Source organism: Dendrobates tinctorius, unplaced genomic scaffold, assembly GCF_039654945.1.
Source record: "Dendrobates tinctorius isolate UK_male_01 unplaced genomic scaffold, ASM3965494v1 ptg000065l, whole genome shotgun sequence".
Classification (NCBI taxonomy): Eukaryota; Metazoa; Chordata; class Amphibia; order Anura; family Dendrobatidae; genus Dendrobates; species Dendrobates tinctorius.
Window position 1 is genome coordinate 2,787,213 of NW_027361733.1, and position 23,874 is coordinate 2,811,086.

The following is a 23,874-nucleotide window of genomic DNA, read 5'->3' on the forward strand; positions in this document are numbered from 1 at the left end:
ACTCACCATAGGTTTTGAATAAGTGCTCCATCACCCCCTTCTCCCCATCATTGCCTTCACCCCATCACTCCCTTCTCGCCATCACTGCCTTCACCCCATCACTGCCATCTCTCCATCATTGCCTTCACCCCATCACTGCTGTCTCCCCATCATTGCCTTCACCCCATCACTCCCCTCTCCCCATCATTGCCATCTCTCCATCATTGCCTTCACCCCATCACTCCCCTCTCCCCATCATTGCCATCTCTCCATCATTGCCTTCACCCCATCACTGCCATCTCCCCATCATTGCCTTCACCCCATCACTCCCCTCTCCCCATCATTGCCATCTCTCCATCATTGCATTCACCCCATCACTGCCGTCTCCCCATCATTGCCTTCACCCCATCACTACCCTCTCCCCATCATTGCCTTCACACCATCACTGCCATCTCTTCATCATTGCCTTCACCCCATCACTCCCTTCACCCCATCACTCCCTTCACCCCATCACTCCCCTCTCCCCATCATTGCCTTCACCCCATCACTGCCGTCTCTCCATCACTCCCCTCATGGCCTTCTCCTCATGTCCCCATCTCCTCCAGGGCCAGGCTACACAAACACAGACCAACACACATACACACACACACACATACACACACACACACACACACAGACATACACACACAGACATACATGCACACACACATTATACATACACATAGACACCACCTCTCTCCTCTCACCTGCCCGCCGCCCGCGCTTCCTCGCTCTGATACAGCAGCGGCCGCGCTCTCCTCTCTGTGTCAGTCAGAGACAGGAAGCGCGGGCGGCGGGCAGGAAGCTGGACGCAGTGGACGGGTCCTTGTAGCTCCGCTCCTGCTATTCCCTCTTGCAGGCAGCGGAGCTGCTTGGATCGCTCCCTGGCCGCCGCTAAGAACTGCTGCGCTCCGCCCCAGCCCCCGCTACGCCACTGACCTCCCCTGGTTCCCCTTGTGTCCGCGGACCGGCAAGGGCACTGCAGCGGCCCGGTGCTGGGCCGCGGACCGGCGGTTGGGGACCCCTGGTTTAGTGCATGTGATATAAAGCAGGTGTGATTGCTGGCTTTTACCTATAAAAGAGTGTCAGGTGTTGCAATCACGGTTGGTGATAGTGTTCATTTCAACCATCCTTGGTGGAGGAAGGATCTAGAGAGAGGTCCTGGCAGCTCAGTCAGAGCCCTGTTGTGGAAGGAGTCAGAGGGGATTTCCTTGCAGCTCTGACAGAGCTTGGTGGCAGCTATTCAGGAGGAAAGCTGCATTCTGGTGGTGGACTCTGTTGCTGGGAGCAAGAGCAACAGAGCAAAGCTAAGTGGTGTTTCCCTGTCTGTATTTTTCCCTGGTGTGTATTAGTACAGCGGTGGGGCCAGTGCCTGCATCATGTTTAGTTTGCAAAAGAGAAGACTGAGAGGAGACTTAATAGCTGTCTACAAATATCTAAAGGGCTGTCACATTGCATACAGGAGGAGGAAGCGGAATGACTGAATCCAACAAGTTATTTAATTATAAAAGTATGAAAATTTATTGTAATACATATATATAAAGAAGCAAACAATGGCCGTGATATAAATACACATAGAATATGACGCCAAAAAGCCAGGAGAGGAGATACATAGGAGTCATAAAGAACACCATCATACAGAGTTATAAACGCCCTTGTGGGGTGCAAATTAAATGCTACTACCTATATAGGTTTCTATCATGACCATGGTCATGCAGAAATAGTGGGAAGCTCCCACGGCGGGTATTACATAATAAAGAGGAAACACGGCGGTGAGAGTTCAGCGGTAACAATTTATGCCATGATGGCGAAAAAATCCCTATATGCGAACGCTCACCTGGTGGTGTCTACTGCCCCTGGTTGAATAAGAATCTCCAACGCGCGTTTTGCGCTCCACAACTAGCGCTTTCTCAAGGAGATGCTGCTAATACTGGCACAGGACCTTTTGTAACCATAACGACCGTCACATGTCTGGCCATGTGATATTAATAGGCCTATCACAAGCGGCTATATCGGCGCATGCGCCGTGACACTCTCCAGTTCTCTAACATAGGGGCAGGCGCCCGGCATTGGACGTGCGCTCAAAGACAGCGTAAACGCCACAAATGCTGGTAGGGCACCGCACCCATGAAGAGAGACACGGGGGACACGCAGCGCATGCGCACAACCGCTAAACAGCAATACTAACAGACTAACCATTAATGTGAATGTAAACATAGAAAAAAGAAGTGAAAGTAAACAAATTGAATGACGCTTATACCTATATAGTCCAACCCCAGACAGGATGCCGGTGGAATTAAAGATATAAACTGAATAAGCAAATCACTAAAACCCCCATCTCCAATAATAATCTGTTGTATTTAACAAATATGATCAAAAAGACACAATAAGAGCCCAAATGGTTAACAGATAAGCAGGGGGGAGAGATTCAAATGCAGTATCCAATCATTATACGTCCAATGGCAACTGAATGGCTGGAACTGATGAAAGAAGTAATGGTAGGTCCATATGCATCAACACAGCAGCAGGAACAATAAAACTAAAGGATAAAAAGTAGAAAACAGGTAAAAATTAAAAACAATAAAAAACACAAACAAGGGAAAATGATGAGCAGTGATAGACATGGTGAGCCAAAAGGTGGCTTGTTTTACAGAAAAGAGGCAAAACTCAGAGACTCATTAAGACCGTTTGGAGTAATCGTATCCAGCATAACTATCCATTTTGATTCTCTCTGCGCCAAAATCTTCTTATAATTGCTGGCTCTGATCCCCAGATGAACCCTATCAATCCCCCTCACCATGAATGTCTGTGGGTCACAATTATGCATCAGCCTAAAGTGACGGGGGATCGCCTTTAAGATAGAAAGGTCGGTCACTGTCTTGGCCGCCACAATGTCACGGACATGCTCCCGGACCCTCACACGGAGTTCTCTGGAAGTTAGGCCCACATATATAAGAGGACACCCGCAGACAGCATAATACACAACTTTAGTGCTGCCGCATGATATCCGTTCCGTAATTTGAAATTCTTTCGACCTATTCGAGTTATGAAATGTTGAGCACCGTGAAACATTGCGGCAGGCAAGACAGTGACCGCACGGGACAGAGCCGGCCACAGGGCCCATAGTGCCAAAGGGATTAACTATATCGGGGACATAGTGGCTCTTAACCAAAAGATCCCTTAAGTTCTTAGATCTTCTTGCAGTCATCAAGGGATGGTCGCCGACAGCCTGATTCAATGCTGGTTCGGATTTCAAAATCGCCCAGTGTTTCGTAAGAATGTCTCGCATATGTCCCCACTCATGGGGAGTGGAAACAAAACGAGAAGGGCCAGAAGATCGAACAGTACCGTTCCTCTCAAGACTCTTTCTGCAACTTTGTGCACGAGGGTATAGTAGATCCCTTCGTGCAGTTCTCCGAGCCCGATCGTAGCCTCTCCCTATACACCTATTGCTGTACCCGCGATCCTGGAACCATAATCTCAGGTCGCGGGCTTGTTCCTCAAATTTAACTTCTGTGGAGCAGATCCGTCACACTCGTAAGAACTGCCCGACAGGGATGGCCCTAATGGTAGACTGATTGTGTGCGGATGTGGCGTGTAACAAAGCATTTACCGAAGTAGGCTTTCTATATACATCAGTCTGAATGTAGCATTTATGATCTACTTCCAGATTGACATCCAAGAAGTCAATAGACCTTGGATCATATTTATAGGTAAGCTTAATGTTGAAATTGTTCACATTAAGCCACGCCATAAAATCCCCGAGCTGCTGCGCCGTCCCACTCCAAAAGAAAAGTACATCATCAATATAGCGGTGCCAGCTCAGCACATGGGAAGCGGCCGCTGCGCCCTCGTCGCCAAAAATGAATCTTTCCCACGAGCCCAGGAAAAGATTAGCGTACGAAGGCGCACAGGCCGCGCCCACGGCTGTACCGCACCGCTGAAGGTAAAAATAATCTTTAAAAACAAAAAAATTATGAGTCAGGACAAAGCGCAGCAGCTCTAGGATCAACTCGCACAGAGAGCCATCCAAGTCGGACATTCCCAGAAAAAGGCGGACCGCATTCACCCCCAGATTGTGATCAATACAGGTATATAGGGATTCAACGTCAGCTGTGACGAGCAAGGAGTGAGAATCCACAAGAACGCCATCGACCCGTGTCAGGACATCCGTCGTGTCTTTGATATAGGAGGTTAGTGATTCAACCAGCGGTTTCAAATAATAGTCCAGAAATCTACATACTGGATCGCAAAGACTCTCTATACCCGACACGATCGGACGGCCCGGGGGGTCGAGGGCGTTCTTGTGGATTTTGGGCAGAAGATAGAAGGTTGGTGTCTTAGGATATTTGACCATTAGCCCCTCAAAAACTGCCTTAGTTATAATATTTCCATCCAAGGCACGAACCAGGATACGCTGGAGTGAGAGTGAAAAAGAGGCAGTAGGGTTATATGATAACTTCTCATATGTGTTAGAATTTCTCAGTTGTCTATACACTTCACGCTCATAAAGAGCTACAGGCCATACCACAACATTCCCGCCCTTGTCGGCAGGTTTAAACAGTATCCCTGACATTGATTGTAGTTCTTTAATAGCCTGCCGTTGTTTGTAAGTAAGATTATCAAATTTCCGCCGTGAGGAAAGTTTTTTGAAATCCTCGGTTACTAACTTAGTAAAAATATCAATGGCGGGACACAGTGACAAGGGCGGGAATCTTGTGGATCTAGGCAGAATATTCAAAGGGAACTTACCCCGGGTAGGTAGCTCTTGTTCACCGAGGAGATCCTCAAGGGTACGAAGTGCCTCTCTCTCACTCTCACTCATCAGCTCTCTATTTTCATCTTTGTAATGCAGTTTTTGCAACAATAATTTTCGTGAAAAGAGATGTAAATCTTTTAACGCTAAAAAGAAATTAAAGGAGTTAGTTGGGGAAAAGGTCAAGCCTTTACTCAACACTTCCAGCTGTGACTGGGTAAGGTTATATGATGAAAGGTTGATCACCTGAAGACCAGTAGTACGGTCCTCCTTTGTATACCCCATCTGGTTTTTATTTTTGGTGGATTGCCGAGTCACTATACGTCGTGACATAAGGTCACGTCCAGAATTCCCACCACGACTAGAAGCCTGCAATGCAGTGTCTTCCTCCGTGGACAAATTAGATCTAGTTGATGTTGATCTTGACCTTGAACGTGAAAAATTCCTGTACGGAAAGCGAGAGCGTTCTACCGGGTTCCGCCATCTATACACCTTAGCGGTCATTTTATCCTGAATATCTCTTTTTAATTTTTTAGTTTTTTGAGCCTGGATGTCCGACACCCATTTTTGAAGGTCGACATCCAGCTCATCATTAAACTTTTTTAGCAAATCACTAGAAAGATCTTTTTGTAGTTGTATTTGTAGGGTTTCAATACCGCTCTCGAGAGAGCTTAGCATTTTTAAATCATATTCTCTCAGTAGATTAAGGAACCCTTTGGAACAGGTGTTAACCAGGCTTTCCCATTTGTCTTTAAAATCATTATCCTGAATCGGGAAAGAGGGAAAGACCTGAATACGAAGTCCCCTCGGGATAAGGTCTTTTAGAATATATTTCTCCAAAAACTCGTAGTTCCACCAAACTCGAGTACGCTTCCTTAATAGGTCTCTGAACTCCGCCATAGTTTCCTGCATATTGCCAACACATCCACCACTGCCCATACTGTCACCCTCCTGGAAGGCATCATTAAGTTGGGCTGTCACATTGTAAAAGGATCAACTTTATTCTCATTTGCACAAGGAAAGACTAGAAGCAATGGGATGAAACTGAATGGGAGGAGACACAGATTAGATATTAGAAAAAACTTTTTGACAGTTAGAGTGATCAATGAGTGGAACAGGCTGCCACGAGAAGTGGTGAGTTCTCCTTCAATGGAAGTCTTCAAACAGAGGCTGGACAGACATCTGACTGGGATGATTTAGTGAATCCTGCTTTGAGCAGGGGTTGGACCAGATGGCCCAGGAGGTCCCTTCCAACTCTACGATTCTATGATTCACCTAGCTCCCTAGCAAAGGATAGGTGTACGGTGGGCTAGGGTGACAGGTATCCTGATCGGCGCCCGGTGCGGAACCGGCCTAGGGAACGTTAGGAGTGTGAGGGACACTGACTCAGGGGAGTGCAGGAGGTCTCCACATCCTCGCTCCCTATCGCAGGGCCCACCGTTGTAAACGTTTTCCCCTTCCCCCGTGTCTTGTTGTTTTAGTTACCGTCCTGCGGGCCGTGTCACACAGGACAGTTTCACGTGCCGTGTCTTGTTGTTTCAGTTACCGGCCTGCTGGTCGCATCACACAGGACGGGTCCACGTGACATTATCACCAACCATACATTTTTCTCTGGTGAGCCGTGGGCCAAGTTCAGACCAGTGAGCAGTTGCTGCTGGCCCTTACTGAGGTTAGTGAGGAGCTGAATGATGTGTTTCAGCAGCACCTGCAGCAGAATTATGGGTCTGAGGCCTAACCTCTGCCTCAACTAGAGGGTTCATACATGGCTTTGGCGAGGATGTGCCGTGGAGTCTCTGCTGGGGAGCAGGATTTGCTTATACAGGCGGACGTACCCAGGCAGGTGGGTGGAGTCGGTGTTCCCATGGTGCTGCCTGGTGTTCCCCAAGGTGAAGGGGTACGTCCCTGTAGTGAGCAGACTAATGATTTAGTCCTTGGCACTGATGCCGAAATTTCTGCACTATCAGAGAAGCCGTGCCCCCCCTCGTCGTGTGGAAGAAGACAACCTGGGAGTGTATATTTTCTCCTCGCCCTCAGAAGGTACTATGTCAGCAGAGGTGATGGTCGGCGAGGTACCTGAGGCCATACCGGAGCTTGTTAACAGTGGAGAGAAGTCAGTCTGGTGGATGCTCAGTTTGGCCAGACTCATGGTCAGAGTGGTGAGACGCCGGACAAACCCATAAGCGTCCAGGCGATTAACTCTGTCCCACTGAGCCAGGGGGGTTAAGCTAAGTTGTAGAAGACATTGAGCTGCATAGCGGACATCAGGATGTGTCCCAGCCATACTACGTCTTGGAGGGAAATCCTGCACCTATCGTTGTGTGCCCCCCTTGGTCTAAAAAACACAACCCAGTCTTAGATTGGCGGACTAGGGAAGTAGTCAGCTGGGAGCAGTCGTGTGAGGGCTGCTGCCTAGGGGCTACTGTCTCTGCCGTCTCTCTACAAACGTCCCCTTCCGCTCCAGTGGTAGCAGTTAGGGGCTGCAGGAGAGTAGGGGCAAGGCTCATCCCTCGCCGTTAGCCAACCCTGAGAGGCACAGACCTCGTGGTGGAAGGGGTTGGAGGGTGGTGTACCCCGTGGTGAATTGCGGGGGTGTGATTGTGGTGACACAGGGGGACGCCTCTGTTGTCAATCCCAGAAAGAGTTCACCGAATTGTGACAAACGAATGTGTGGCAATAAACGTTCAGGTCTGGACCTGTGTGTGAACGAGCATGTATGGGTGGCCACCAAAAACATCCAGTGGAAGTGTGTTGCGGGGGTCTGGAATTCTCAGGTGATCAGGCCGTATCTGGTGTTGGCTATCCAGGGCCCGGAGACTTACCAGCTGGAGTTACCCACATACTTGCCCATACACCTCTCGTTCCCCATGTCACGTGGACCCGTCCTGTGTAACGCGACCCGCAGGCCGGTAACTAAAACAACAAGACGCGGCACGTGATACTGTCCTGTGTGACACGGCTCACAGGCCGGTAACTAAAACAACAAGACAGGGGAAGGGAAACAGTTACAATGGTGGGCCCTGCGATAGGGAAAGGGGATGTGGAGACCTCCTGCACTCCCCTGAGTCAGTGTCCCTAACGCTCCTAACGTTCCGCACTGGGCACCGATCAGGAACCTGTCGCCCTAGCACACCCTACACCTATCCCTTGCTTGGGAGCTGGGTGGCGCAGGCACTGGCCCCACCGCTGTACTAATACACACTAAGGAAAAACACAAATGGGGAAACACCACTTAGCTTTACTCTATTGCACTTGCTCCTGGCAACAGAGTCCACCACCAGCATGCAGCTCTCCTCCTGAATCGCTGCCACCAAGCTCTGTCAGAGCTACAAGGAAATCCCCAATGACTCCTTCCACACCAGGGCTAAGACAGTGCTGCAAGGAACGCTCTCCAGCTCCTTCCTCCACCAAGGATGGTTGAAATGAACACTATCACCAACACTGATTGCAACATCTGTGACTCTTTTATAGCAGAGCCAGCAATCACACCTGATAATTGTCATGTGCACTTAACTAAAGAAACTAGAGTGCAATGACGCTCACCACCACCGGGGGCAAACTTAGAACAAACGACACCACAGTGCAATAATCCTAATGGCCACCGGGGGCAAAAAACAAACTTATGCACAGCTTAAGAAAAAAAAAGGTTACCTGTGCTTTTTATCAGTCCTGATCCAGCAAGGACCATGACACCCAAGATCGGCGCTTTGGAGATGGGTGGTGCCTCCGGAGCATACTTTGCCAATACCAGCGGTGCTCGTTTGTCACCAACCTGACGTGCAGGTAGTTGCAGGGGTGAACTCTGGTTCTGGGCTGGATGCTGGATCATGACAGATAAAAGCACATGTAACCTTTTTTTTTTCCTTAAGCTGTGTGCTTAAGTTTGGTTTTGCCCCCGGTGGCCATTAGGATTATTACACAGTGGTGTTTTTTGTTCTAGTTTGCCCGGTGGTGGTGAGCGTCATTGCACTCTGGTTTCTTTAGTTTAGTGCATGTGATATAAAGCAGGTGTGATTGCTGGCTCTTACCTATAAAAGAGTGTCAGGTGTTGATAGTGTTCATTTCAACCATCCTTGGTGGAGGAAGGATCTAGAGAGAGGTCCTGGCAGCTCAGTCAGAGCCCTGTTGTGGAAGGAGTCAGAGGGGATTTCCTTGCAGCTCTGACAGAGCTTGGTGGCAGCTATTCAGGAGGAAAGCTGCATTCTGGTGGTGGACTCTGTTGCTGGGAGCAAGAGCTACAGAGCAAAGCTAAGTGGTGTTTCCCTGTCTGTATTTTTCCCTGGTGTGTATTAGTACAGCGGTGGGGCCAGTGCCTGCATCACCCAGCTCACTAGCAAGGGATAAGTGTAGGGTGTGCTAGGGTGACAGGTATCCTGATCGGCGCCCGGTGCGGAACCGGCCTAGGGAATGTTAGGAGTGTGAGGGACACTGACTCAGGGGAGTGCAGGAGGTCTCCACATCCCCGCTCCCTATCGCAGGGCCCACCGTTGTAACCGTTTTCCCCTTCCCCCGTGTCTTGTTGTTTTAGTTACTGGCCTGCGGGCCATGTCACACAGGACAGTTTCACATGCTGTGTCTTGTTGTTTCAGTTACCGGCCTACGGGTCGTGTCACACAGGACAGGTCCACTTGACAAAAACAAATTGGGCCTGAAGTTATTTTTTTGTGAAAAAAAAGTTAAATGGTAATTTTTTTTTTCACTCAAAAAATTCCTGTGAAGCACCTGAAGGGTTAATAAACTTCTTGAATGTGGTTTTGAGCACCTTGAGGGGTGCAGTTTTTAGAATGGTGTCACTTTTGGGTATTTTCTGTCATATAGACCCCTCAAAGTGACTTCAAATGTGATGTGGTCCCTAAAAAAATGGTGTTGTAAAAATGAGAAATATCTGGTCAGTTTTTAACCTTTATAACTTTCTAACAAAAAAAAAATTTTGATTCCAAAATTGTGCTGATGTAAAATAAACATGTGGGAAATATTACATTTCAAATTTTGTGGGTGCCGTGTCTCTGTGATTTAAGGGCATAAAAATTCAAAGTTGGAAAATTACAAAATTTTCAAAATTTTTGCCAAATTTCTATTTTATTCACAAATAAACACAAGTTATATGAATGAAATTTTACCACTAACATGAAGTACAATATGTCACAAGAAAACAATGTCAGAATCACTGGGATCCATGGAAGCGTTCCAGAGTTATTACCTCATAAAGGGACAGTGGTCAGAATTGTAAAAATTGGCCCGGTCATTAACGTGCAAACCACCCTCGGGGGTAAAGGGGTTAAAGGTGAACTTCAAGCTCAAGGATCATCAGTGTCAGATCGTACCATCCGTTGTTGTATGAGACAAAGTGGACTTCATGGGAGACGACCAACAAGGACACCATTGTTGGAAAAAAATTATTAAAACGCCAGACTGGAATTTGCCAAACTACATGTTGACAAGCAACAAAGTTTCTGGGAGAATATCCTATGGACAGATGAGACAAAAATGGAACTATTTGGCAAGGCACATCAGCTCTATGTTCACAAACGGAAAAATGAAGCATAACAAGAAAAGAACACTGTGCCTACTGTGAAACATGGAGGGGGCTCTGTTATGTTCTGGGGCTGCTTTGTTGCATCTGGCACAGGGTGTCGAGAATCTGTACAGGGTACAATGAAATCTCAAGGCAATCAAGGGATTCTAGAGAGAAATGTGCTGCCCAGTGTCAGAAAGCTTGGTCTCAGTCGCAGGTCATAGGTCTTGCAACAGGATAATGACCCAAAACACACAGCTAAACACACCCAAGAACGACTAAGGGGAAAACATTGGACTATTCTGAAGTGGCCCTGACCTAAATCCTATTGAGCATCTTTGGAAAGAGCAGAAACATGCCGTCTGGAAAAGGCAGCCTTCAAACACAAGACAACTGGAGCAGTTTGCTCTTGAGGAGGTGGGCCAAAATACCTGTCGAGAGGCGCAGAAGTCTCATTGACAGTTACAGGAATCGTTTGATTGCAGTGATTGCCTCAAAAGGTTGTGCAACAAAATATTAACCCCTTCCTGACATCAGACGTACTATCCCGTCCATGGGACCCGGGCCCCTATGCCCATGGACTTCAGCGAGAAGTGGCGCCCATGTGGTGAGCGCCGCTGATCGCGGCCAGGTGTCAGCTAATTATCACAGCTGACACCTGGCACAATGTGTCAGGGGCGGTCACGGACCACCCCCAACACGTTAACCCCTTGCACACCGCGATCAAACATGATCGCGGTGTACCGGGGGTTAAAGGGAAGCATCGGCGGGGAGGGGGCTCCCTCCGTGCTTCCCTGAGCCCCCCACGGCAGCGTAATGTGCAGCACTGCTGCGGGGGGCTCCTTCCCTGCAGGCCCCCGAATCCAAGATGGCGACGGGGGCCTGCAGGGAGCCGGCTTGCTCAGTGCCTGCAAAGCGCAGGCATGAGGAAGTCTGCAGCAGTGCCTGTGACAGATCGCTGATCGGTCACAGTGATCTGTGATGTGACAGATCAGCGATCTGTCACAGGACAGTGATGTCCCACCTGGGACTATGTAATAACGTTAAAAAAAGTGTTAAAATAATTTTAAAAAATCGCCAAATAAATTGGAAAAAAAAAACATTCTCCCAATAAATCCATTTTTTGGAAATAAAAAAACAACAATAAAAGTACACATATTAGGTATCGCCGCGTCCGTAACGACCTGCCCTATAAAAATGTCCCATTAGTTAACCCCTTTAGCGAACCCCTTAAAAAATAAAAATAAAAAACGAAGCAAAAGATAATGATTTATTATCATACCGCCAAACAAAAAGTGCAATAACGCGTGATCAAAAAGACACATATAAATATCCATGGTGCCGCTGAAAACATCATCTTGTCCCGCAAAAAACGAGCCACCACACAGCATCATCAGCGAAAAAATAAAAAAGTTATAGCTTGCAGAATAAAGCGATGCAAAAATAATAATTTTTTATATAAAATAATTTTCATTGCATAAAACCGACAAAACATAAAAAAGACCTAAATGAGGTATCGCTGTAACCATACTGACCCAAAGAATAAAACTGCTTTATCAATTTTACCGCACTCGGAACGGTGTAAACGCACCCCCCCAAAAGAAATTCATGAAACGCTGGCTTTTGTTCATTCTGCGTCCCAAAAATCGGAATAAAAAGCGATCAAAAAATGTCACGTGCCCGAAAATGGTACCAATAAAAACGTCAACTTGTCCCGCAAAAAATAAGACCTCACATGACTCGGTGGGTCAAAATACGCAAAAATTATAGCTCTCAATATGTGGTGATGCAAAAACTATTTTTACAATAAAAAGCATCTTTTAGCGTATGACAGCTGCCAAATATAAAAACCGCCATAAATAGTAAATCAAACCCCCCGTTATCACCCCCTTAGTTAGGGAAAAATAATAAAATTAAAAGAAAATGTATTTATTTCCATTTTCCCATTAGGGTTAGGGCTAGGGCTAGGGTTAGGGCCAGGGCTAGGGTTAGGGCTAGGGTTAGGGCTAGGCTTAGGGCTAGGGTTAGGGCTGAGATTAGGGTTAGGGGTGTGTTGGCGTTAGGGTTGGAGTTAGAATTGGGGGTTTCCACTGTTTGGGCACATCAGGTGCTCTCCAAATGCAACATGGCGTCTGATCTCAATTTCAGCCAATTCTGAGTTGAAAAAGTCAAATGGTGCTCCTTCCCTTCCAAGCTCTGCCATGCGCCCAAACAGTGTTTTACCCCCACATGTAGGGTATCAGCCTACTCAGGACAAATTGCAAAACAACTTTTGGGGTCCAATTTCTCCTGTTACCATTAGGAAAATAAAAAATTTGGGGCAAAAATATCATTTTTGTGGAAAAAAATGATTTTTTTATTTTCACTCCCGGGCGTTATAAACTTCTGTGAAGCACTTGGGGGTTCAAAGTGCTCACCACACATCTAGATAAGTTCCATGGGGGGTCTAGTGTCCAAAATGGGGTCACTTGTGGGGAGTTTCTATAGTTTAGGTACATCAGGGGTTCTCCAAATGCACATGACACCCGCAGACCATTCCATCAAAGTCTGCATTCCAAAACATCACTACTTCCCTTCCGAGCCCCGACGTGTGCCCATACAATAGTTTTCTCCCACATATGGGGTATCAGTGTACTCAGGACAAACTGGACAACAACTTTTGGGGTCCAATTTCTCCTTTTACCCTTGGGAAAGTAAAAAAATTGGGGACTAATTGATCATGTTTGTGGAACAAATACGATTTTTTTATTTTCATGCCCGGGCATTATAAACTTCTGTGAAGCCCTTGGGGGTTCAAAGTGCTCACCACACATCTACATAAGTTCCTTAGGGGGTCTAGTTTCCAAAATGGGGTCATTTGTGGGGGGTTTCCACTGTTTAGGTACATTAGGGCCTCTCCAAAGGCAACATGACACCCGCAGACCATTCCATCAAAGTCTGCATTCCAAAACGTCACTACTTCCCTTCCGAGCCCCGACATGTGCCCATACAGTAGTTTTCTCCCACATATGGGGTATCAGCGTACTCAGAACAAATTGAACAACAACTTTTGGGGTCCAATTTCTCCTGGTACCCTTGGGAAAGTAAAAAAATTGGTGACTAAAAGATCGTGTTTGTGAAAAAAATACAAATTTTTTATTTTCACGCCCGGGCGTTATAAACTTCTGTGAAGCACTGGAGGGGTCAAACTGCTCACCACACATCTAGATAAGTTCCTTGGGGGGTCTAGTTGCCAAAATGGTGTCATTTGTGGGGGTTTCCACTGTTTTGGTACATCAGGGGCTTTCCAAACGCGACATGGTGTCAAATCTCAATTCCAGCCAAAAACGTCAAATGGCGCTGCTTCCCTTCCGAGCTCTGCCATGCACCCAAATAGTGGTTTACCCCCACAAGTGGGGTATCAGCGTACTCAGGACAAATTGCACAATAACTTTTAGGGTCCTGTTACCCTTGGGAAAATAAAAATTGGGGGTGAAAAGATCATTTTTGTGGAAAAAATATGATTTTTTAATTGTACCGCTGTACGTTATAAACTTCTGTGAAGCCCTTGTTGGTTCAAAGTTCTCACCACATATCTAGATAAGTTCCTTGGGGGGTCTAGTTTCCAAAATGGGGTCACTTGTGGGGGGTTTCCACTGTTTAGGTACATCAGGGGCTCTCCAAACGCGACATGGCGTCCGATCTGAATTCCAGCCAATTTTGCATTGAAAAAGTCAAACGGCGCTCTTTCCCTTCTGAGCTCTGCCATGCGCCGAAACAGTGGTTCCCCCCACATATCAGGTATCAGCGTACTCAGGACAAATTGCACAATAACTTTTGCAGTCCAATTTCTCCTGTTACCCTTGGTAAAATAAAAAAAATTGAACCTGCCTGAAGTATTTTTTTTGTGAAAAAAAGTTAGATGTTCATTTTTTTTTAGATATTCAAAAAATTCCTGTGACGCACCTAAAGGGTTAATAAACTTCTTGGTTTTGAGCACCTTAAGGGGTCCAGTTTTTAGAATGGTGTCACTTTTGGGTATTTTCTATCATATAGACCCCTCAAAGTGGCTTCAAATGTGATGTGGTCCGTAAAAATAAAATGGTGTTGCAAAAATGAGAAATCGCTGGTCAATTTTTAACCCTTATAACTTCCTAACAAAAAAAAATTTTGGTTCCAAAATTGTGCTGATGTAAAGTAAACATGTGGGAAATGTTACTGTAATGGGGTCTACCCAGGCTGGAGTACCTCTTTCAGTACCACCCCGTGTTTTCGGAGGTCCGCTCTGCGTTGGCTGGAGTCTGAATGAATGACGCTGGCTGGAATTCCTTGGTTACATGGGCGCATATAAAAGATCACTGCTTCTCCACGTATTTCCAGTCTGACAACACTTTACTCACAGGACACAGAATATATCACACAGATACAGAGGGCAGGCCAATAGAAAAGAGGCAGGCCAGACAAGCATTACAAAAGCCGCAGGTGGCCGGAGCCTGCCGATGTTTACTGTGGGAATTACAAAGGTGGGGGGAGGGCGGACAAAAGGAGAATATCGTGTCCCCTCTGCCCAGGGGCGCAGCCTGTGGGCTGATGCATTAGGGACATGCATCTCACATAGAACCTATTATTGTCATGTCGGACACTGTTCGCACCAGGGTGTCCGGCAGACAGCGGTAATACCCCATCCTACCACTTGGTCCTCAGCGGCGCTGGTTGGTCTTCTGATCCGGCTTGGATTGGGTTAACCAGGTTGTCATTCTGGCTGAGGGCTTAGCCACGCCCTCTGTCTTTAAATTGTCCTGCGTGACTATGGGCGTTGCCGACTATAGCTCTTGCCATGTGCTAGCGATACCGGTCTGGAGTGGTGGTCTAAGGAGCATACGGTTTTTGGTGTAGTATATTTCGTTGTTGCCATTTTGCCTCCCTGTGTTGTATTTTTTGGTTGCCCTTGCACATTATTGTATTCTCCTGTGTGTACGCGGTGTGGTGCGTTTCCTTTATCCCTGTCCATACTTATTTGTGGGGTCTGGTGTTTGGTCTCCTCACTGGGTGGAGGGTGGTGGGTTCAATTTAGGACTGGACAGGAGACAAGGACAGGGTGGAGGCCCAGGCAGGCACACCTGCGTTGAGGGACAGACAGGGTCTCGCCTAGTCTGAGGGACACCACAGGGGCCCCGGGGTTTCAGCCTAAAGTTACCTAGGCTTCCCATGACATTATAGTCGGCCGAAAAAAAAAAAAGGATTATTTACCATGGATCCTATAGTCTCCATAACCAAGCAGCTGAAGGCTCTGTCCATAGAGGTCACTGAACTGAGGGGGGCGGTCCAGCAACAAGGCCTGTCAGTTCTTGCTGTGCAAACTGAGGCAGCAGTCAGGGCAGCTGAACCCAAGTTACCTCTTCCTGAACGATTTTCTGGTGATCGCTGTAAGTTCGTTGTATTTCGTGAATCCTGCAAATTGTATTTTCGTATGCGTCCACTCTCCTCAGGAAATGAGGCTCAGCGTGTGGGCTTGGTAATTTCCTTGCTGAGTGGTGATCCACAAGCATGGGCTTTTTCACTACCTTCTGATTCACCTGTATTTGAGTCCGTAGACTTTTTTTTTCTGCTCTTGGTTTAGTCTATGACGATCCTGACAGACTGGCGTTAGCAGAGTCTAAAATACGCTCTCTTCTCCAGGGTGAGCGACTGGCGGAGGATTATTGTACGGAATTTCGTCGCTGGGCTGTGGACACTCAATGGAATGACCCTGCACTAAGGAGTCAATTTTTGCATGGGGTTTCTGGAAGGGCTAAACAAGCTCTGCTAATGTATGAGACTCCCGCCTCTCTGGAGGCTGGTATGGTGCTTGTAGTACGCATTGATCGCTACTTTCGTCAGAGGTCGCAGGAGACATTGCCTGTGGGGGGGGGGCAGTCTCTGGTGAGGCTGCCTCGGGTGAATCCGTGGAACCTATGCAGATCGCTGGTATATCACATACACATAATAACAAGCATAAATGTCCCTTGCCCAGAAAGCAAGGGGCCTTTTTTGTGGCAAAAAAGGACATTTTATTAATGCTTGCCCCCTGGTACTTAAGAAAGACGTGCCGGCGGAAAACTGCTAGGCTCAGAGGGTTTGGAGGAGTCTAGTCTGAGCCTTTGCATATCCTCCGTGGTGGTCTCCCAGTGTATGCTCCCTGCCAAGGTAGTAATCGGGGGGCCAAGAGCTGTCGATTACTGTATTTGTAGATAGTGGTTCAGCCGCTAATCTCATTGATGAAAAGTTTGCGCGTACAGCGGGATTTAAGGTGGAGACACTGCTTAATCCTATCCGGGTGGTTACCATCAATGCATCCCCTCTCTCACAAGGGGAGATTAAAGAGTTTGTGGCTGATGTAAAACTCCACATTGGGGTCCTACACTCTGAGCGGGTAACATGTAAGGTGCTCAGTAATTTACCTGCTCAGGTAGTTCTGGGGTTTCCATGGTTGTCTATGCACAATCCGGTGATTGATTGGAAAACCCAGGACATAATCCAGTGGAGCAGATATTGCCAGGAGAGTTGTTTGGCCACATGTATCTCCGCTGTGACTCCCAGCATCCCGGAGCCACTGCTGGACTTTGCTGATGTATTTTCTGAAAGAGGTTGTTCAGAGCTGCCACCGCACCGACCCTATGACTGTGCTGTTAGGTTAAAACCAGGGGCCAAGTTACCGAAAGCCAGGATGTTTAATATCTCAGGTCCTGAGAGGCAAGATCTCAAAGAATACATTGCAGAAAGTCTAAGCAAAGGGCACATCAGGCCTTCATCATCTCCATTGGCGGCGGGGTTCTTTTTTGTCAAGAAGAAAGATGGCGGATTACGCCCGTGTCTGGATTTCAGGAAACTCAACCAGATTACGGTTCGTGACCCATACCCGATGCCACTGATACCCGATTTGTTCAACCTGGTGTCTGGTGCCAAATGGTTTTCAAAGCTTGACCTCAGGGGGGCGTACAATCTCATAAGAGTCCGTCAAGGGGATGAATGGAAAAATGAGGATGATTGACCTCATGGAGATCAACATCCAACACTGCGGAGACACCATCACGTATTTCTCAATGCAGTGATACTAGGCATTGCTCCTACTAGCCAGTTTCCTACTCCACACTGATGAGGGGCAAATACCCCGAAACAGCTGTCTGTGGATGGATACCATGTTTTGGCATAGGTGGTTTCCTTCATTGGAGACTGCCCTTCCCGTGGTTGTTCCTTCCCGGTGAAAGACCTGGCTAGTCATTGCTTGCGTTGAGAAACATGTGATGGTGTCTCCGCGGCTTCTGTTTTGCATGTTTTGCATATTTCCCATAAGGGAAGGGGGCAGTGCTCTAGAATCACTGCATTGAGAAGCGCGTGATGGTGTCTCCGCAGTGTTGGATGTTGATCTCCATGAGGTCAATCATCCTCATTTTTCACAGTCTTCTACTAGGCATTGCTCCTACTAGGCAGTTTCCTACTCCACACTGATGAGGTGCGGAGTTTCCTGAATACCTTGAGTGTTGTCTCTTGGCCTTCCGGCATCGACACTTCGGTGGCTTAAGCCGGTCGCTGCTTTTGGGAGATAGCCAGGAGGTTTCGGGGAGGAAATCCTTGGAGTTGTGGACGATGGGAGTCCGACTTCAATTCTCTGGGACCGGTGATAGCCGGGTCAAAAATGGATTCAGGATTGACATCGCTGAAGATAAGAAGTTGCATTTTTCCCTGGGATATTTGGTCAACATGGTGTTTTATGACATCTTGAAGATTCAGAAGTCCGATATAATATGCCTGCAGGAGTTTAGGAGAGAAGGCAGGTATGTACTGGTGCTATCTTCTATGGCGGCTTGCCAGAATTTGTTTACTGCCGTGAAAAATGGAGTGGCAAATCCTTTGCTGGAAGGTCTTACCTTTACTGTGCTGTACTCTAAGGGAGATATCCCACCTGTAGTTTTCATGCACAACCCGTTTGTTTCCCTGGAGGACATTGCTTTATTTTTGAAAAGACACTGCATTTATGTTCAGTACTCCCACAGGGTCCTGAATGCAGTAGGGCTCTGGACTTGGAAGTACAAATTTTTTGTGAGATTTGGGATGGATCCCCAAGGCCCGGGAGGCATCCATTACCCCCCTCTTAATTTTTCAATTGGGAAAAATACTGTTTTTTTGTTCTTTCCAGATGCCCCGATGTATTGCAGGAGGTGTAAAAATTTTGGGCATACCGAGGATAGTTGCAAGGAGTTGCCAACTTGCAGGAATTGCTTCTGGCCATATGGCAAAAGACTGCACAAATCCTGTTATGTGTAATGCTTGTGGTGAGGAGGGCCATAAGTATCGGGACTGTAAGGCCAGGATCAGTCCTAGGTCTTACGCTGAGGTCTCAGATGGGGCAGCTACACCCCCTGCTGCTGTTGTTGACATTCCACAGGTTTCAGACCCGGAAGTTATTGAGGAACCTGAAATCATGGATGCACATGAGGAGGCCCTGCCCCAAACAGAGTCTCCCAGCCCAGAGGTGGCAGTTTTGGAAGCTACTGATGTTGAATGTGAGCTCCCTCATCAGTCTGATGTCTGTGGGAAGGGGGAGTTGGAAGGTACTCTTGGCAATACCCCCAGTGTATCTTGGTTTGCTACTGAGGAGGAGTTGGCCAGTTGTGGAGATCAAGGTGACTTCACTCTTGCGAGGTCTTCTGAGGACGAGGAGTCTGGAACTTCCTGTAAGAAGCCCAGAACGGAATGGGCAGACCCCGGTGAAGTTGGTTTAAGTCCGGTAAGTGACCGTAGTTACCCTCAGAATGCCTTCTCTCCAGACACCAATGCTTTTTTAGGCATTCCCGCAGACGTAAACAGATTCGAGGAGTTGCAGTTCCAGATGGAAGACGAAAACGGCTGAAGAGGAAGTGGCATGTTTGTCGTCATGTAAATAACACAGTCATGTTATGGATCCCCAAGTTGGTTGGGGCATTGCGTCCCTGAATGTCAGGCAAATTAGATCCAAATTCAGGAGGGCAATCGTTCTAGATTATATTAAACAGATGAATGCTCACATCTTTTGTCTTCAGGAATGTGGGATTGTGGACGCGCCAAGCGATAAGGATTGGCCTTATGGACAGCATGTATGGTCTGGCTCATGTGTTAATAGGAATGATGGTGTAGGGATATTAATGGGTAACAGGGAGATTAGTTTAGATAGCTACACGGTGGTAGAGGTAGATAGATGTATAATTGCACATGTTAGTTATAGGGGATGGCGGGCTAGAATTATTAATGTGTACTGTCCATCAGGACACGACAGGAAAAAGGAGCGTCTGGCTCTTTTGGAAAAATTAAGTTTGTTTCTTCCAGGCAAAATGCCTACAGTTTTAGTTGGAGACTTTAATTGCACCACAGAAGGGAATTGTGACATAACTGGTAAAAAGTTATCCAATCTTATTTCTGATTTTACCCTTCTAGATGCTGCTGCTCTGAAATTTGGCATCCCACCACCGCCAACGTACCATGCTGATAGGGGTGGTATTGCATCCAGGATAGATAAAATGTTGTTTTCCAAAAATATGTTGTGTATGAATTTTGAAGAAAATGCTGTACTTTTTTCTGATCATGAGTGTTTGAGAGGTGTGTTTAGTGCGATTGATGACCGTGTGTATGGGGGTGGGGTTTGGAAGCTGAATGTAAGATTGTTAGAAGATGAGGATGTGATGAATGAATTAAAAATAAAGTATAAGGAGTGGAGAGTATGTAAGAGGGATTTTGCGTGTGTACTGGAATGGTGGGACTGGGTTAAGGTGTGTTGCAAAAAATTCTTCAAAAAGTGGGGCTATAAAAAAAGCTGCTATTTATCGGAGTAGATTTAATGATTTAAACAGGCGCTTAGACTGGTTAAGGAAGTGTGGAGAAAGTGGGATGGATGTGTCTGATCTGCTGGCTGAGACAAAGAGTGAATTAAAGAGTGTTATGGATGAAAAATGGAAAGAAATCATCTATCGCACCAAAATAGAACATCTTGAGAAAGATGAAAAGTGCACGAGGTTCTTTTTTAAGAAAATGAATGGGAGAAAGGCTGATATGGATAAAATCCTGGATAGGAATGGTTTGTGTGTGTCAGGAGAGAATGTGATAAAGGAGGTGAATAGGTTCTATAGCAAGTTATATGATAAAAAATGGATTGATTCTGGTCTTGTTTCAGAAGTGCTGAATGGGTTAGAGAACAAGTTGGATAGTGGAGAATGTGATATTTTGAATGAGGACGTAACTATGGAAGAAGTAGAAAATGTGATGAAGAGTGCTAAAAAGAATAAGACTCCAGGTAAAGACGGATTGCCGGTAGAATTCTATGTGAAGGCGTGGGATTTTCTGGGTGCTGATTTGACTAAGATATGTAAGTATATGTGGGAGAGTGGTAAGTTGTGTGAATCAATGAAAGAGGGGGTGGTTGTGCTTGTGCATAAGAAAGGTGAGAGAAAGTGTCTAGAGAATTGGAGACCTATAACATTGCTGAACGCAGATTACAAAATCTATAGCAAATTGTTGGCGAATCGTATGCGTGAGGTGATTGGTAGTGTTGTGGATGAGGATCAAGTGTGTGCTGTGCCTGGGAGAAGTATGAGTGATAACTTATTGTTATTAAGGGATTTGATTGGAGACTGCATGGGAAGGAAACGGAAGTGTATGGTTCTGTCAATTGATTTTGAGAAAGCGTTTGATAGGGTCTCGCATTTGTTTTTGTTTAAAGTTCTGGATAGAATGGGATTTCCTCAAAAATTTGTGAATGGGATAATGTCTTTGTATGATTGTGTGTCAAGTGAGTTTCTTGTTAATGGGTGGTTGAGTGAGAAAGTGAATATTAAGTCTGGTGTAAGGCAGGGGTGTCCTATGTCCCATGTCTTGTTTGTATGTGTGATTGAACCTTTGTTGTGCTTGGTAAGACGTGATAAAATGATGCGAGGATTGTTGGTACCTGGGAGTGGTGGGAAGCATGTGAAAGTTCTTGGATATATGGATGATGTTGTGGCTGTGAGTGAAAGTGTTGCGTCTATGAGTAGGGTTAAGTTGCTTCTGGAGTTTTTCTGTGGTGCATCTGGCTTTAGAGTGAATTGGAATAAATTTAGTTTTAAATGTTTTGGGGATGACAGGGTTAAAATGGAGGGGGTAAAGTGTGAGGAGGGTGCTATCAAAGTGCTGGGAGTATTATTTAATAAGGACTTGGAAGGTAAGGAGAGCTGGGAGGAGTGTGGATTGCGCATAGAGCGTAAGTTAAATTTTTGGCGACTGAGAGACTTGACCTTGAGTGGTAAGATTTTGGTCATAAAAGCGGTGATTCTTCCGATTTTGCTTTTTATTGCAACAGTTTTTCCACCATCATGTAGGAAAATAAAGAGAGTGGAAAAGTTAGTTTTTACTTTCTTCTGGAGCAGTAAAATAGAGAAACTTAAGAGAGAGAGTCTTTTCAAGGCGTGTCACCATGGTGGCATGGCCTTTCCAAACATTGAGCTTTTTCTGGGGCTTCAGTATATCAAAACTGTTGTTATTTTGCTGAATAAAGGAAATAAGGGAGCGTATATGGCAAGTTATTCTGCTGGTTGGATGTTATATGGCTTACGTTGGAGAAAGAGGGATGCTAGAGTGCCTGTTGCTTTCAAGTGTCCGGTCTGGTATGAGGTGTTTGAGAAGTTTGTGAGGAAGCATGATTTGCTGAGTGTACCGATGAATGATTTTAGAATGCCTAAGAGTGTGATGAAAATAATACGTAAGAATGATGTGGAATGTAATATTGTGGGGTTGAGAGGGAATGAAGTTTCGGCTGCATGGAAGAGTTTGGAAACGCACGGGATGTCTAATAGACAAAGGGATATTGTGTGGATGTCCTTGCACAATATTTTGCCTGTGCGACAGGTTCAGAAGAGACGAGGTCTGACCAGAACTGATGTGTGCCCGAGGGAAGGATGTGGTGGATTTGAGACTGTGTGGCATACAATGTGGGACTGTGATTACGCATGCAGTGTGTGGAAGTGTGTAGGTGGGTTGTGTAAGGAGTTAGCAGGTGTGAGTTTTATTGACTGGCGTGTTGCGATGTTTGGAATTGGTGCATGTGGTCGTGTGAAAAATTGAATCCTATGGTTAATTATGACTTGTGTGATGCAGAGTTTGTGGGATGTGAGGAATTTAGGAATTTTCAAAGAGAAGCATGTATCTGTGAATAAGTGTGTCTGGCTGATCCTTTCTAGATTATACTTGATTTATAAATTAGACAGCGAAGGCGGTGGTGGTTCTGATGCAGAGGGTGTCTGAAAATTTAAAAAATGGCAGCAACTGATGAAATATCAGTGAATTTTAGTGATGTTTATTGATGTTCAGGATGTCTTTGTGTATACCCTTGGTTTGTTATACTAAAATAAATATGAACCATGATGATGAGAGTTGAAGCAACGACGTTTAAGTTGATGAGCTTATATTGAGTTGTTTATAACTAACCTGAATGGGTTTTTTTCAAAAAAAAAAAAAAAAGAAACAGCTGTCTGTGGATGGATACCATGTTTTGGCATAGGTGGTTTCCTTCATTGGAGACTGCCCTTCCAGTGGTTGTTCCTTCCCAGTGAAAGACCTGGCTAGTCATTGCTTGCGTTGAGAAACATGTGATGGTGTCTCCGCAGCTTCTGTTTTGCATGTTTTGCATATTTCCCATAAGGGATGGGGGCAGTGCTCTAGAATCACTGCGTTGAGAAACACGTGATGGTGTCTTCGCAGTGTTGGATGTTGATCTCCATGAGGTCAATCATCCTCATTTTTCACAGTCTTCTACTAGGCATTGCTCCTACTAGCCAGTTTCCTACTCCACACTGATGAGGTGCGGAGTTTCCTGAATACCTTGAGTGTTGTCTCTTGGCCTTCCGGCATCGCCACTTCGGTGGCTTAAGCCGGTCGCTGCTTTTGGGAGATAGCCAGGAGGTTTCGGGGAGGAGACCCTTGGAGTAGTGGACGATGGGAGTCCGACTTCAATTCTCTGGGACCGGTGATAGCCGGGTTAAAAATGGATTCAGGACTGACATCGCTGAAGATAAGAAGTTGCATTTTTCCCTGGGATATTTGGTCAACATGGTATTTTATGACATCCTGAAGATTCGGAAGTCCGATATAATATGCCTGCAGGAGTTTAGGAGAGAAGGCAGGTATGTACTGGTGCTATCTTCTATGGCGGCTTGCCAGAATTTGTTTACTGCCCTGAAAAATGGAGTGGCAAATCCTTTGCTGGAAGGTCTTACCTTTACTGTGCTGTACTCTAAAGGAGATATCCCACTTGTAGTTTTCATGCACAACCCTTTTGTTTCCCTGGAGGACATTGCTTTATTTTTGAAAAGGCATTGCATTTATGTTCAGTACTCCCACAGGGTCCTGAATGGAGAAGGGCTCTGGACTGGGAAGTACAAATTTTTTGTGAGATTTGGGATGGATCCCCAAGGCTCGGGAGGCATCCATTACCCCCCTCTTAATTTTTCAATTGGGAAAAATACTGTTTTTTTGTTCTTTCCAGATGCCCCGATGTATTGCAGGAGGTGTAAAAATTTTGGGCATACCCAGGATAGTTGCAAGGAGATGCCAACTTGCAGGAATTGCA